This window comes from Brachyhypopomus gauderio, unplaced genomic scaffold, assembly GCF_052324685.1.
Source record: "Brachyhypopomus gauderio isolate BG-103 unplaced genomic scaffold, BGAUD_0.2 sc51, whole genome shotgun sequence".
NCBI lineage: Eukaryota > Metazoa > Chordata > Actinopteri > Gymnotiformes > Hypopomidae > Brachyhypopomus > Brachyhypopomus gauderio.
In genome coordinates this window covers 502,196-515,547 of record NW_027506876.1, presented here as the reverse complement: position 1 = coordinate 515,547, position 13,352 = coordinate 502,196, and the positions used below count along the sequence as shown (strand labels likewise).

General features: G+C 42.2%; 20 non-coding genes across 20 annotated transcripts; all 20 read right to left on the bottom strand.

Annotated features, from left to right (window-relative positions):
* Positions 1 to 272: 272 nt before the first annotated feature.
* On the bottom strand, positions 273 to 345 carry trnav-aac (transfer RNA valine (anticodon AAC)). The gene has a single exon. It is a non-coding gene; the product is annotated as a tRNA-Val (tRNA).
* Positions 346 to 982: 637 nt separating this feature from the next.
* trnav-aac (transfer RNA valine (anticodon AAC)) lies at positions 983 to 1,055 on the bottom strand. Its single transcript has one exon. It is a non-coding gene; the product is annotated as a tRNA-Val (tRNA).
* Positions 1,056 to 1,890: 835 nt separating this feature from the next.
* Positions 1,891 to 1,963, bottom strand: trnav-aac (transfer RNA valine (anticodon AAC)). Its single transcript has one exon. It is a non-coding gene; the product is annotated as a tRNA-Val (tRNA).
* A 637-nt stretch (positions 1,964 to 2,600) lies between these two features.
* trnav-aac (transfer RNA valine (anticodon AAC)) lies at positions 2,601 to 2,673 on the bottom strand. The gene has a single exon. It is a non-coding gene; the product is annotated as a tRNA-Val (tRNA).
* A 439-nt stretch (positions 2,674 to 3,112) lies between these two features.
* Positions 3,113 to 3,185, bottom strand: trnav-aac (transfer RNA valine (anticodon AAC)). Its single transcript has one exon. It is a non-coding gene; the product is annotated as a tRNA-Val (tRNA).
* A 439-nt stretch (positions 3,186 to 3,624) lies between these two features.
* trnav-aac (transfer RNA valine (anticodon AAC)) lies at positions 3,625 to 3,697 on the bottom strand. The gene has a single exon. It is a non-coding gene; the product is annotated as a tRNA-Val (tRNA).
* Positions 3,698 to 4,334: 637 nt separating this feature from the next.
* trnav-aac (transfer RNA valine (anticodon AAC)) lies at positions 4,335 to 4,407 on the bottom strand. The gene has a single exon. It is a non-coding gene; the product is annotated as a tRNA-Val (tRNA).
* An 835-nt stretch (positions 4,408 to 5,242) lies between these two features.
* trnav-aac (transfer RNA valine (anticodon AAC)) lies at positions 5,243 to 5,315 on the bottom strand. Its single transcript has one exon. It is a non-coding gene; the product is annotated as a tRNA-Val (tRNA).
* Positions 5,316 to 5,952: 637 nt separating this feature from the next.
* On the bottom strand, positions 5,953 to 6,025 carry trnav-aac (transfer RNA valine (anticodon AAC)). Its single transcript has one exon. It is a non-coding gene; the product is annotated as a tRNA-Val (tRNA).
* Positions 6,026 to 6,464: 439 nt separating this feature from the next.
* trnav-aac (transfer RNA valine (anticodon AAC)) lies at positions 6,465 to 6,537 on the bottom strand. The gene has a single exon. It is a non-coding gene; the product is annotated as a tRNA-Val (tRNA).
* Positions 6,538 to 6,976: 439 nt separating this feature from the next.
* On the bottom strand, positions 6,977 to 7,049 carry trnav-aac (transfer RNA valine (anticodon AAC)). Its single transcript has one exon. It is a non-coding gene; the product is annotated as a tRNA-Val (tRNA).
* A 637-nt stretch (positions 7,050 to 7,686) lies between these two features.
* trnav-aac (transfer RNA valine (anticodon AAC)) lies at positions 7,687 to 7,759 on the bottom strand. Its single transcript has one exon. It is a non-coding gene; the product is annotated as a tRNA-Val (tRNA).
* A 439-nt stretch (positions 7,760 to 8,198) lies between these two features.
* trnav-aac (transfer RNA valine (anticodon AAC)) lies at positions 8,199 to 8,271 on the bottom strand. Its single transcript has one exon. It is a non-coding gene; the product is annotated as a tRNA-Val (tRNA).
* Positions 8,272 to 8,908: 637 nt separating this feature from the next.
* trnav-aac (transfer RNA valine (anticodon AAC)) lies at positions 8,909 to 8,981 on the bottom strand. Its single transcript has one exon. It is a non-coding gene; the product is annotated as a tRNA-Val (tRNA).
* Positions 8,982 to 9,618: 637 nt separating this feature from the next.
* Positions 9,619 to 9,691, bottom strand: trnav-aac (transfer RNA valine (anticodon AAC)). Its single transcript has one exon. It is a non-coding gene; the product is annotated as a tRNA-Val (tRNA).
* A 637-nt stretch (positions 9,692 to 10,328) lies between these two features.
* On the bottom strand, positions 10,329 to 10,401 carry trnav-aac (transfer RNA valine (anticodon AAC)). Its single transcript has one exon. It is a non-coding gene; the product is annotated as a tRNA-Val (tRNA).
* A 439-nt stretch (positions 10,402 to 10,840) lies between these two features.
* Positions 10,841 to 10,913, bottom strand: trnav-aac (transfer RNA valine (anticodon AAC)). The gene has a single exon. It is a non-coding gene; the product is annotated as a tRNA-Val (tRNA).
* An 835-nt stretch (positions 10,914 to 11,748) lies between these two features.
* Positions 11,749 to 11,821, bottom strand: trnav-aac (transfer RNA valine (anticodon AAC)). Its single transcript has one exon. It is a non-coding gene; the product is annotated as a tRNA-Val (tRNA).
* A 637-nt stretch (positions 11,822 to 12,458) lies between these two features.
* On the bottom strand, positions 12,459 to 12,531 carry trnav-aac (transfer RNA valine (anticodon AAC)). Its single transcript has one exon. It is a non-coding gene; the product is annotated as a tRNA-Val (tRNA).
* Positions 12,532 to 13,168: 637 nt separating this feature from the next.
* On the bottom strand, positions 13,169 to 13,241 carry trnav-aac (transfer RNA valine (anticodon AAC)). The gene has a single exon. It is a non-coding gene; the product is annotated as a tRNA-Val (tRNA).
* Between the last annotated feature and the right edge of the window lie 111 nt (positions 13,242 to 13,352).

The following is a 13,352-nucleotide window of genomic DNA, read 5'->3' as shown; positions in this document are numbered from 1 at the left end:
ACGTCTACAAATCAACCGAGTAGCATGAGTTTTCTACGTTGGGAGACAACATGACAAAGCACCAGGTAAGTTTCCACTGAGTTTCATTTTGATTGAACCGATTGCATTAGTACTGCTATCAAGGTACATGGCGATTTAGAACATTCCTGTATCGATCACATGAGACTGAGAGCTCACTTTGAGGATCTAAAGGGAAGAGCTCCCCGATAGCCTTTACAATGGCAACAAACCACTAAACAGCAGTGGTGTATTTGTAATTCTATCAAGAAGCATGTTTCTGCCTGGTATCGAACCAGGGACCTTTCGCGTGTTAGGCAAACGTGATGACCACTACACTACAGAAACCTTGCCTGTCTGAATGGGCACATCTCTCGTGGGCGTTTCCTCATACAATCAGAGCATGGAAGTCATCATGTCAACAATGGCTAAGCGGTAGGTCTACTCTGCTTTAAGACAAAACATTCACATCCAAACACCAAATGTTGACTTCATTCGATACCTTTATAACACAAACGTCTACAAATCAACCGAGTAGCATGAGTTTTCTACGTTGGGAGACAACATGACAAAGCACTAGGTACATTTCCACTGAGTTTCATTTTGATTGAACCGATCAACACTTGCTAAGCAGTAGGTCTACTCTGCTTTAAGACAAAACATTCACATCCAAACACCAAATGTTGACATCATTCGATCCCTTTATAACACAATCGTCTACAAATCAACCGAGTAGCATGAGTTTTCTACGTTGGGAGACAACATGACAAAGCACCAGGTAAGTTTCCACTGAGTTTCATTTTGATTGAACTGATTGCATTAGTACTGCTATCAAGGTACATGGCGATTTAGAACATTCCTGTATCGATCACATGAGACTGAGAGCTCACTTTGAGGATCTAAAGGGAAGAGCTCCCCGATAGCCTTTACACTGGCAACAAACCACTAAACAGCAGTGGTGTGTTTGTAATTCTATCAAGAAGCATGTTTCTGCCTGGTATCGAACCAGGGACCTTTCGCGTGTTAGGCGAACGTGATGACCACTACACTACAGAAACCTTGCTTGTCAGAATGGGCACATCTCTCGTGGGCGTTTCCTCATACAATCAGAGCATGGAAGTCATCATGTCAACAATGGCTAAGCGGTAGGTCTACTCTGCTTTAAGACAAAACATTCACATCCAAACACCAAATGTTGACTTCATTCGATACCTTTATAACACAAACGTCTACAAATCAACCGAGTAGCATGAGTTTTCTACGTTGGGAGACAACATGACAAAGCACTAGGTACATTTCCACTGAGTTTCATTTTGATTGAACCGATCAACACTTGCTAAGCAGTAGGTCTACTCTGCTTTAAGACAAAACATTCACATCCAAACACCAAATGTTGACATCATTCGATCCCTTTATAACACAAACGTCTACAAATCAACCGAGTAGCATGAGTTTTCTACGTTGGGAGACAACATGACAAAACACCAGGTAAGTTTCCACTGAGTTTCATTTTGATTGAACCGATCAACACTGGCTAAGCAGTAGGTCTACTCTGCTTTAAGACAAAACATTCACATCCAAACACCAAATGTTGACATCATTCGATCCCTTTATAACACAAACGTCTACAAATCAACCGAGTAGCATGAGTTTTCTACGTTGGGAGACAACATGACAAAGCACTAGGTACGTTTCCACTGAGTTTCATTTTGATTGAACCGATTGCATTAGTACTGCTATCAAGGTACATGGCGATTTAGAACATTCCTGTATCGATCACATGAGACTGAGAGCTCACTTTGAGGATCTAAAGGGAAGAGCTCCCCGATAGCCTTTACAATGGCAACAAACCACTAAACAGCAGTGGTGTATTTGTAATTCTATCAAGAAGCATGTTTCTGCCTGGTATCGAACCAGGGACCTTTCGCGTGTTAGGCGAACATGATGAACACTACACTACAGAAACCTTGCGTGTCTGAATGGGCACATCTCTCGTGGGCGTTTCCTCATACAATCAGAGCATGGAAGTCATCATGTCAACAATGGCTAAGCGGTAGGTCTACTCTGCTTTAAGACAAAACATTCACATTCAAACACCAAATGTTGACTTCATTCGATACCTTTATAACACAAACGTCTACAAATCAACCGAGTAGCATGAGTTTTCTACGTTGGGAGACAACATGACAAAGCACTAGGTACGTTTCCACTGAGTTTCATTTTGATTGAACCGATCAACACTGGCTAAGCAGTAGGTCTACTCTGCTTTAAGACAAAACATTCACATCCAAACACCAAATGTTGACATCATTCGATCCCTTTATAACACAAACGTCTACAAATCAACCAAGTAGCATGAGTTTTCTACGTTGGGAGACAACATGACAAAGCACTAGGTACGTTTCCACTGAGTTTCATTTTGATTGAACCGATTGCATTAGTACTGCTATCAAGGTACATGGCGATTTAGAACATTCCTGTATCGATCACATGAGACTGAGAGCTCACTTTGAGGATCTAAAGGGAAGAGCTCCCCGATAGCCTTTACACTGGCAACAAACCACTAAACAGCAGTGGTGTGTTTGTAATTCTATCAAGAAGCATGTTTCTGCCTGGTATCGAACCAGGGACCTTTCGCGTGTTAGGCGAACGTGATGACCACTACACTACAGAAACCTTGCGTGTCTGAATGGGCACATCTCTCGTGGGCGTTTCCTCATACAATCAGAGCATGGAAGTCATCATGTCAACAATGGCTAAGCAGTAGGTCCACTCTGCTTTAAGACAAAACATTCACATCCAAACACCAAATGTTGACATCATTCGATCCCTTTATAACACAAACGTCTACAAATCAACCAAGTAGCATGAGTTTTCTACGTTGGGAGACAACATGACAAAGCACTAGGTACGTTTCCACTGAGTTTCATTTTGATTGAACCGATTGCATTAGTACTGCTATCAAGGTACATGGCGATTTAGAACATTCCTGTATCGATCACATGAGACTGAGAGCTCACTTTGAGGATCTAAAGGGAAGAGCTCCCTGATAGACTTTACACTGGCAACAAACCACTAAACAGCAGTGGTGTGTTTGTAATTCTATCAAGAAGCATGTTTCTGCCTGGTATCGAACCAGGGACCTTTCGCGTGTTAGGCGAACGTGATGACCACTACACTACAGAAACCTTGCGTGTCTGAATGGGCACATCTCTCGTGGGCGTTTCCTCATACAATCAGAGCATGGAAGTCATCATGTCAACAATGGCTAAGCAGTAGGTCTACTCTGCTTTAAGACAAAACATTCACATCCAAACCCCAAATGTTGACATCATTTGATCCCTTTATAACACAAACGTCTACAAATCAACCGAGTAGCATGAGTTTTCTACGTTGGGAGACAACATGACAAAGCACCAGGTAAGTTTCCACTGAGTTTCATTTTGATTGAACCGGCTGCATTAGTACTGCTATCAAGGTACATGGCGATTTAAAACATTCCTGTATCGATCACATGAGACTGACAGCTCACTTTGAGGATCTAAAGGGAAGAGCTCCCTGATAGCCTTTACACTGGCAACAAACCACTAAACAGCAGTGGTGTGTTTGTAATTCTATCAAGAAGCACGTTTCTGCCTGGTATCGAACCAGGGACCTTTCGCGTGTTAGGCAAACGTGATGACCACTACACTACAGAAACCTTGCCTGTCTGAATGGGCACATCTCTCGTAGGCGTTTCCTCATACAATCAGAGCATGGAAGTCATCATGTCAACAATGGCTAAGCGGTAGGTCTACTCTGCTTTAAGACAAAACATTCACATCCAAACACCAAATGTTGACTTCATTCGATACCTTTATAACACAAACGTCTACAAATCAACCGAGTAGCATGAGTTTTCTACGTTGGGAGACAACATGACAAAGCACTAGGTACATTTCCACTGAGTTTCATTTTGATTGAACCGATCAACACTTGCTAAGCAGTAGGTCTACTCTGCTTTAAGACAAAACATTCACATCCAAACACCAAATGTTGACATCATTCGATCCCTTTATAACACAATCGTCTACAAATCAACCGAGTAGCATGAGTTTTCTACGTTGGGAGACAACATGACAAAGCACCAGGTAAGTTTCCACTGAGTTTCATTTTGATTGAACTGATTGCATTAGTACTGCTATCAAGGTACATGGCGATTTAGAACATTCCTGTATCGATCACATGAGACTGAGAGCTCACTTTGAGGATCTAAAGGGAAGAGCTCCCCGATAGCCTTTACACTGGCAACAAACCACTAAACAGCAGTGGTGTGTTTGTAATTCTATCAAGAAGCATGTTTCTGCCTGGTATCGAACCAGGGACCTTTCGCGTGTTAGGCGAACGTGATGACCACTACACTACAGAAACCTTGCTTGTCAGAATGGGCACATCTCTCGTGGGCGTTTCCTCATACAATCAGAGCATGGAAGTCATCATGTCAACAATGGCTAAGCGGTAGGTCTACTCTGCTTTAAGACAAAACATTCACATCCAAACACCAAATGTTGACTTCATTCGATACCTTTATAACACAAACGTCTACAAATCAACCGAGTAGCATGAGTTTTCTACGTTGGGAGACAACATGACAAAGCACTAGGTACATTTCCACTGAGTTTCATTTTGATTGAACCGATCAACACTTGCTAAGCAGTAGGTCTACTCTGCTTTAAGACAAAACATTCACATCCAAACACCAAATGTTGACATCATTCTATCCCTTTATAACACAAACGTCTACAAATCAACCGAGTAGCATGAGTTTTCTACGTTGGGAGACAACATGACAAAACACCAGGTAAGTTTCCACTGAGTTTCATTTTGATTGAACCGATCAACACTGGCTAAGCAGTAGGTCTACTCTGCTTTAAGACAAAACATTCACATCCAAACACCAAATGTTGACATCATTCGATCCCTTTATAACACAAACGTCTACAAATCAACCGAGTAGCATGAGTTTTCTACGTTGGGAGACAACATGACAAAGCACTAGGTACGTTTCCACTGAGTTTCATTTTGATTGAACCGATTGCATTAGTACTGCTATCAAGGTACATGGCGATTTAGAACATTCCTGTATCGATCACATGAGACTGAGAGCTCACTTTGAGGATCTAAAGGGAAGAGCTCCCCGATAGCCTTTACAATGGCAACAAACCACTAAACAGCAGTGGTGTATTTGTAATTCTATCAAGAAGCATGTTTCTGCCTGGTATCGAACCAGGGACCTTTCGCGTGTTAGGCGAACATGATGAACACTACACTACAGAAACCTTGCGTGTCTGAATGGGCACATCTCTCGTGGGCGTTTCCTCATACAATCAGAGCATGGAAGTCATCATGTCAACAATGGCTAAGCGGTAGGTCTACTCTGCTTTAAGACAAAACATTCACATTCAAACACCAAATGTTGACTTCATTCGATACCTTTATAACACAAACGTCTACAAATCAACCGAGTAGCATGAGTTTTCTACGTTGGGAGACAACATGACAAAGCACTAGGTACGTTTCCACTGAGTTTCATTTTGATTGAACCGATCAACACTGGCTAAGCAGTAGGTCTACTCTGCTTTAAGACAAAACATTCACATCCAAACACCAAATGTTGACATCATTCGATCCCTTTATAACACAAACGTCTACAAATCAACCAAGTAGCATGAGTTTTCTACGTTGGGAGACAACATGACAAAGCACTAGGTACGTTTCCACTGAGTTTCATTTTGATTGAACCGATTGCATTAGTACTGCTATCAAGGTACATGGCGATTTAGAACATTCCTGTATCGATCACATGAGACTGAGAGCTCACTTTGAGGATCTAAAGGGAAGAGCTCCCCGATAGCCTTTACACTGGCAACAAACCACTAAACAGCAGTGGTGTGTTTGTAATTCTATCAAGAAGCATGTTTCTGCCTGGTATCGAACCAGGGACCTTTCGCGTGTTAGGCGAACGTGATGACCACTACACTACAGAAACCTTGCGTGTCTGAATGGGCACATCTCTCGTGGGCGTTTCCTCATACAATCAGAGCATGGAAGTCATCATGTCAACAATGGCTAAGCAGTAGGTCCACTCTGCTTTAAGACAAAACATTCACATCCAAACACCAAATGTTGACATCATTCGATCCCTTTATAACACAAACGTCTACAAATCAACCAAGTAGCATGAGTTTTCTACGTTGGGAGACAACATGACAAAGCACTAGGTACGTTTCCACTGAGTTTCATTTTGATTGAACCGATTGCATTAGTACTGCTATCAAGGTACATGGCGATTTAGAACATTCCTGTATCGATCACATGAGACTGAGAGCTCACTTTGAGGATCTAAAGGGAAGAGCTCCCTGATAGACTTTACACTGGCAACAAACCACTAAACAGCAGTGGTGTGTTTGTAATTCTATCAAGAAGCATGTTTCTGCCTGGTATCGAACCAGGGACCTTTCGCGTGTTAGGCGAACGTGATGACCACTACACTACAGAAACCTTGCGTGTCTGAATGGGCACATCTCTCGTGGGCGTTTCCTCATACAATCAGAGCATGGAAGTCATCATGTCAACAATGGCTAAGCAGTAGGTCTACTCTGCTTTAAGACAAAACATTCACATCCAAACCCCAAATGTTGACATCATTTGATCCCTTTATAACACAAACGTCTACAAATCAACCGAGTAGCATGAGTTTTCTACGTTGGGAGACAACATGACAAAGCACCAGGTAAGTTTCCACTGAGTTTCATTTTGATTGAACTGATTGCATTAGTACTGCTATCAAGGTACATGGCGATTTAGAACATTCCTGTATCGATCACATGAGACTGAGAGCTCACTTTGAGGATCTAAAGGGAAGAGCTCCCCGATAGCCTTTACACTGGCAACAAACCACTAAACAGCAGTGGTGTGTTTGTAATTCTATCAAGAAGCATGTTTCTGCCTGGTATCGAACCAGGGACCTTACGCGTGTTAGGCGAACGTGATGACCACTACACTACAGAAACCTTGCTTGTCTGAATGGGCACATCTCTCGTGGGCGTTTCCTCATACAATCAGAGCATGGAAGTCATCATGTCAACAATGGCTAAGCGGTAGGTCTACTCTGCTTTAAGACAAAACATTCACATCCAAACACCAAATGTTGACTTCATTCGATACCTTTATAACACAAACGTCTACAAATCAACCGAGTAGCATGAGTTTTCTACGTTGGGAGACAACATGACAAAGCACTAGGTACATTTCCACTGAGTTTCATTTTGATTGAACCGATCAACACTTGCTAAGCAGTAGGTCTACTCTGCTTTAAGACAAAACATTCACATCCAAACACCAAATGTTGACATCATTCGATCCCTTTATAACACAAACGTCTACAAATCAACCAAGTAGCATGAGTTTTCTACGTTGGGAGACAACATGACAAAGCACCAGGTAAGTTTCCACTGAGTTTCATTTTGATTGAACCGGCTGCATTAGTACTGCTATCAAGGTACATGGCGATTTAAAACATTCCTGTATCGATCACATGAGACTGAGAGCTCACTTTGAGGATCTAAAGGGAAGAGCTCCCTGATAGACTTTACACTGGCAACAAACCACTAAACAGCAGTGGTGTGTTTGTAATTCTATCAAGAAGCATGTTTCTGCCTGGTATCGAACCAGGGACCTTTCGCGTGTTAGGCGAACGTGATGACCACTACACTACAGAAACCTTGCGTGTCTGAATGGGCACATCTCTCGTGGGCGTTTCCTCATACAATCAGAGCATGGAAGTCATCATGTCAACAATGGCTAAGCAGTAGGTCTACTCTGCTTTAAGACAAAACATTCACATCCAAACCCCAAATGTTGACATCATTTGATCCCTTTATAACACAAACGTCTACAAATCAACCGAGTAGCATGAGTTTTCTACGTTGGGAGACAACATGACAAAGCACCAGGTAAGTTTCCACTGAGTTTCATTTTGATTGAACCGGCTGCATTAGTACTGCTATCAAGGTACATGGCGATTTAAAACATTCCTGTATCGATCACATGAGACTGACAGCTCACTTTGAGGATCTAAAGGGAAGAGCTCCCTGATAGCCTTTACACTGGCAACAAACCACTAAACAGCAGTGGTGTGTTTGTAATTCTATCAAGAAGCACGTTTCTGCCTGGTATCGAACCAGGGACCTTTCGCGTGTTAGGCAAACGTGATGACCACTACACTACAGAAACCTTGCCTGTCTGAATGGGCACATCTCTCGTGGGCGTTTCCTCATACAATCAGAGCATGGAAGTCATCATGTCAACAATGGCTAAGCGGTAGGTCTACTCTGCTTTAAGACAAAACATTCACATCCAAACACCAAATGTTGACTTCATTCGATACCTTTATAACACAAACGTCTACAAATCAACCGAGTAGCATGAGTTTTCTACGTTGGGAGACAACATGACAAAGCACTAGGTACATTTCCACTGAGTTTCATTTTGATTGAACCGATCAACACTTGCTAAGCAGTAGGTCTACTCTGCTTTAAGACAAAACATTCACATCCAAACACCAAATGTTGACATCATTCGATCCCTTTATAACACAATCGTCTACAAATCAACCGAGTAGCATGAGTTTTCTACGTTGGGAGACAACATGACAAAGCACCAGGTAAGTTTCCACTGAGTTTCATTTTGATTGAACTGATTGCATTAGTACTGCTATCAAGGTACATGGCGATTTAGAACATTCCTGTATCGATCACATGAGACTGAGAGCTCACTTTGAGGATCTAAAGGGAAGAGCTCCCCGATAGCCTTTACACTGGCAACAAACCACTAAACAGCAGTGGTGTGTTTGTAATTCTATCAAGAAGCATGTTTCTGCCTGGTATCGAACCAGGGACCTTTCGCGTGTTAGGCGAACGTGATGACCACTACACTACAGAAACCTTGCTTGTCAGAACGGGCACATCTCTCGTGGGCGTTTCCTCATACAATCAGAGCATGGAAGTCATCATGTCAACAATGGCTAAGCGGTAGGTCTACTCTGCTTTAAGACAAAACATTCACATCCAAACACCAAATGTTGACTTCATTCGATACCTTTATAACACAAACGTCTACAAATCAACCGAGTAGCATGAGTTTTCTACGTTGGGAGACAACATGACAAAGCACTAGGTACATTTCCACTGAGTTTCATTTTGATTGAACCGATCAACACTTGCTAAGCAGTAGGTCTACTCTGCTTTAAGACAAAACATTCACATCCAAACACCAAATGTTGACATCATTCGATCCCTTTATAACACAAACGTCTACAAATCAACCAAGTAGCATGAGTTTTCTACGTTGGGAGACAACATGACAAAGCACTAGGTACGTTTCCACTGAGTTTCATTTTGATTGAACCGGCTGCATTAGTACTGCTATCAAGGTACATGGCGATTTAAAACATTCCTGTATCGATCACATGAGACTGACAGCTCACTTTGAGGATCTAAAGGGAAGAGCTCCCTGATAGCCTTTACACTGGCAACAAACCACTAAACAGCAGTGGTGTGTTTGTAATTCTATCAAGAAGCATGTTTCTGCCTGGTATCGAACCAGGGACCTTTCGCGTGTTAGGCGAACGTGATGACCACTACACTACAGAAACCTTGCGTGTCTGAATGGGTACATCTCTCGTGGGCGTTTCCTCATACAATCAGAGCATGGAAGTCATCATGTCAACAATGGCTAAGCAGTAGGTCTACTCTGCTTTAAGACAAAACATTCACATCCAAACACCAAATGTTGACATCATTCGATCCCTTTATAACACAAACGTCTACAAATCAACCAAGTAGCATGAGTTTTCTACGTTGGGAGACAACATGACAAAGCACTAGGTACGTTTCCACTGAGTTTCATTTTGATTGAACCGATCAACACTGGCTAAGCAGTAGGTCTACTCTGCTTTAAGACAAAACATTCACATCCAAACCCCAAATGTTGACTTCATTCGATCCCTTTATAACACAAACGTCTACAAATCAACCGAGTAGCATGAGTTTTCTACGTTGGGAGACAACATGACAAAGCACTAGGTACGTTTCCACAGAGTTTCATTTTGATTGAACCGATTGCATTAGTACTGCTATCAAGGTACATGGCGATTTAGAACATTCCTGTATAGATCACATGAGACTGAGAGCTCACTTTGAGGATCTAAAGGGAAGAGCTCCCCGATAGCCTTTACACTGGCAACAAACCACTAAACAGCAGTGGTGTGTTTGTAATTCTATCAAGAAGCATGTTTCTGCCTGGTATCGAACCAGGGACCTTTCACGTGTTAGGCGAACGTGATGACCACTACACTACAGAAACCTTGCGTGTCTGAATGGGCACATCTCTCGTGGGCGTTTCCTCATACAATCAGAGCATGGAAGTCATCATGTCAACAATGGCTAAGCAGTAGGTCTACTCTGCTTTAAGACAAAACATTCACATCCAAACACCAAATGTTGACATCATTCGATCCCTTTATAACACAAACGTCTACAAATCAACCAAGTAGCATGAGTTTTCTACGTTGGGAGACAACATGACAAAGCACTAGGTACGTTTCCACTGAGTTTCATTTTGATTGAACCGATTGCATTAGTACTGCTATCAAGGTACATGGCGATTTAGAACATTGCTGTATCGATCACATGAGACTGAGAGCTCACTTTGAGGATCTAAAGGGAAGAGCTCCCCGATAGCCTTTACAATGGCAACAAACCACTAAACAGAAGTGGTGTGTTTGTAATTCTATCAAGAAGCATGTTTCTGCCTGGTATCGAACCAGGGACCTTTCGCGTGTTAGGCGAACGTGATGAACACTACACTACAGAAACCTTGCGTGTCTGAATGGGCACATCTCTTGTGGGCGTTTCCTCATACAATCAGAGCATGGAAGTCATCATGTCAACAATGGCTAAGCGGTAGGTCTATTCTGCTTTAAGACAAAACATTCACATTCAAACACCAAATGTTGACTTCATTCGATACCTTTATAACACAAACGTCTACAAATCAACCGAGTAGCATGAGTTTTCTACGTTGGGAGACAACATGACAAAGCACTAGGTACGTTTCCACTGAGTTTCATTTTGATTGAACCGATCAACACTTGCTAAGCAGTAGGTCTACTCTGCTTTAAGACAAAACATTCACATCCAAACACCAAATGTTGACATCATTCGATCCCTTTATAACACAATCGTCTACAAATCAACCGAGTAGCATGAGTTTTCTAAGTTGGGAGACAACATGACAAAGCACCAGGTAAGTTTCCACTGAGTTTCATTTTGATTGAACCGATCAACACTGGCTAAGCAGTAGGTCTACTCTGCTTTAAGACAAAACATTCACATCCAAACACCAAATGTTGACATCATTCGATCCCTTTATAACACAAACGTCTACAAATCAACCGAGTAGCATGAGTTTTCTACGTTGGGAGACAACATGACAAAGCACCAGGTAAGTTTCCACTGAGTTTCATTTTGATTGAACTGATTGCATTAGTACTGCTATCAAGGTACATGGCGATTTAGAACATTCCTGTATCGATCACATGAGACTGAGAGCTCACTTTGAGGATCTAAAGGGAAGAGCTCCCCGATAGCCTTTACACTGGCAACAAACCACTAAACAGCAGTGGTGTGTTTGTAATTCTATCAAGAAGCATGTTTCTGCCTGGTATCGAACCAGGGACCTTTCGCGTGTTAGGCGAACGTGATGACCACTACACTACAGAAACCTTACATGTCTGAATGGGCACATCTCTCGTGGGCGTTTCCTCATACAATCAGAGCATGGAAGTCATCATGTCAACAATGGCTAAGCAGTAGGTCTACTCTGCTTTAAGACAAAACATTCACATCCAAACACCAAATGTTGACTTCATTCGATACCTTTATAACACAAACGTCTACAAATCAACCGAGTAGCATGAGTTTTCTACGTTGGGAGACAACATGACACAGCACTAGGTACATTTCCACTGAGTTTCATTTTGATTGAACCGATCAACACTTGCTAAGCAGTAGGTCTACTCTGCTTTAAGACAAAACATTCACATCCAAACACCAAATGTTGACATCATTCGATCCCTTTATAACACAAACGTCTACAAATCAACCGAGTAGCATGAGTTTTCTACGTTGGGAGACAACATGACAAAGCACCAGGTAAGTTTCCACTGAGTTTCATTTTGATTGAACCGATTGCATTAGTACTGCTATCAAGGTACATGGCGATTTAGAACATTCCTGTATCGATCACATGAGACTGAGAGCTCACTTTGAGGATCTAAAGGGAAGAGCTCCCCGATAGCCTTTACACTGGCAACAAACCACTAAACAGCAGTGGTGTGTTTGTAATTCTATCAAGAAGCATGTTTCTGCCTGGTATCGAAGCAGGGACCTTTCGCGTGTTAGGCGAACGTGATGACCACTACACTACAGAAACCTTACATGTCTGAATGGGCACATCTCTCGTGGGCGTTTCCTCATACAATCAGAGCATGGAAGTCATCATGTCAACAATGGCTAAGCAGTAGGTCTACTCTGCTTTAAGACAAAACATTCACATCCAAACACCAAATGTTGACATCATTCGATCCCTTTATAACACAAACGTCTACAAATCAACCAAGTAGCATGAGTTTTCTACGTTGGGAGACAACATGACAAAGCACTAGGTACGTTTCCACTGAGTTTCATTTTGATTGAACCGATCAACACTGGCTAAGCAGTAGGTCTACTCTGCTTTAAGACAAAACATTCACATCCAAACCCCAAATGTTGACTTCATTCGATCCCTTTATAACACAAACGTCTACAAATCAACCGAGTAGCATGAGTTTTCTACGTTGGGAGACAACATGACAAAGCACCAGGTAAGTTTCCACTGAGTTTCATTTTGATTGAACTGATTGCATTAGTACTGCTATCAAGGTACATGGCGATTTAGAACATTCCTGTATCGATCACATGAGACTGAGAGCTCACTTTGAGGATCTAAAGGGAAGAGCTCCCCGATAGCCTTTACACTGGCAACAAACCACTAAACAGCAGTGGTGTGTTTGTAATTCTATCAAGAAGCATGTTTCTGCCTGGTATCGAACCAGAGACCTTTCGCGTGTTAGGCGAACGTGATGACCACTACACTACAGAAACCTTGCTTGTCTGAATGGGCACATCTCTCGTGGGCGTTTCCTCATACAATCAGAGCATGGAAGTCATCATGTCAACAATGGCTAAGCGGTAGGTCTACTCTGCTTTAAGACA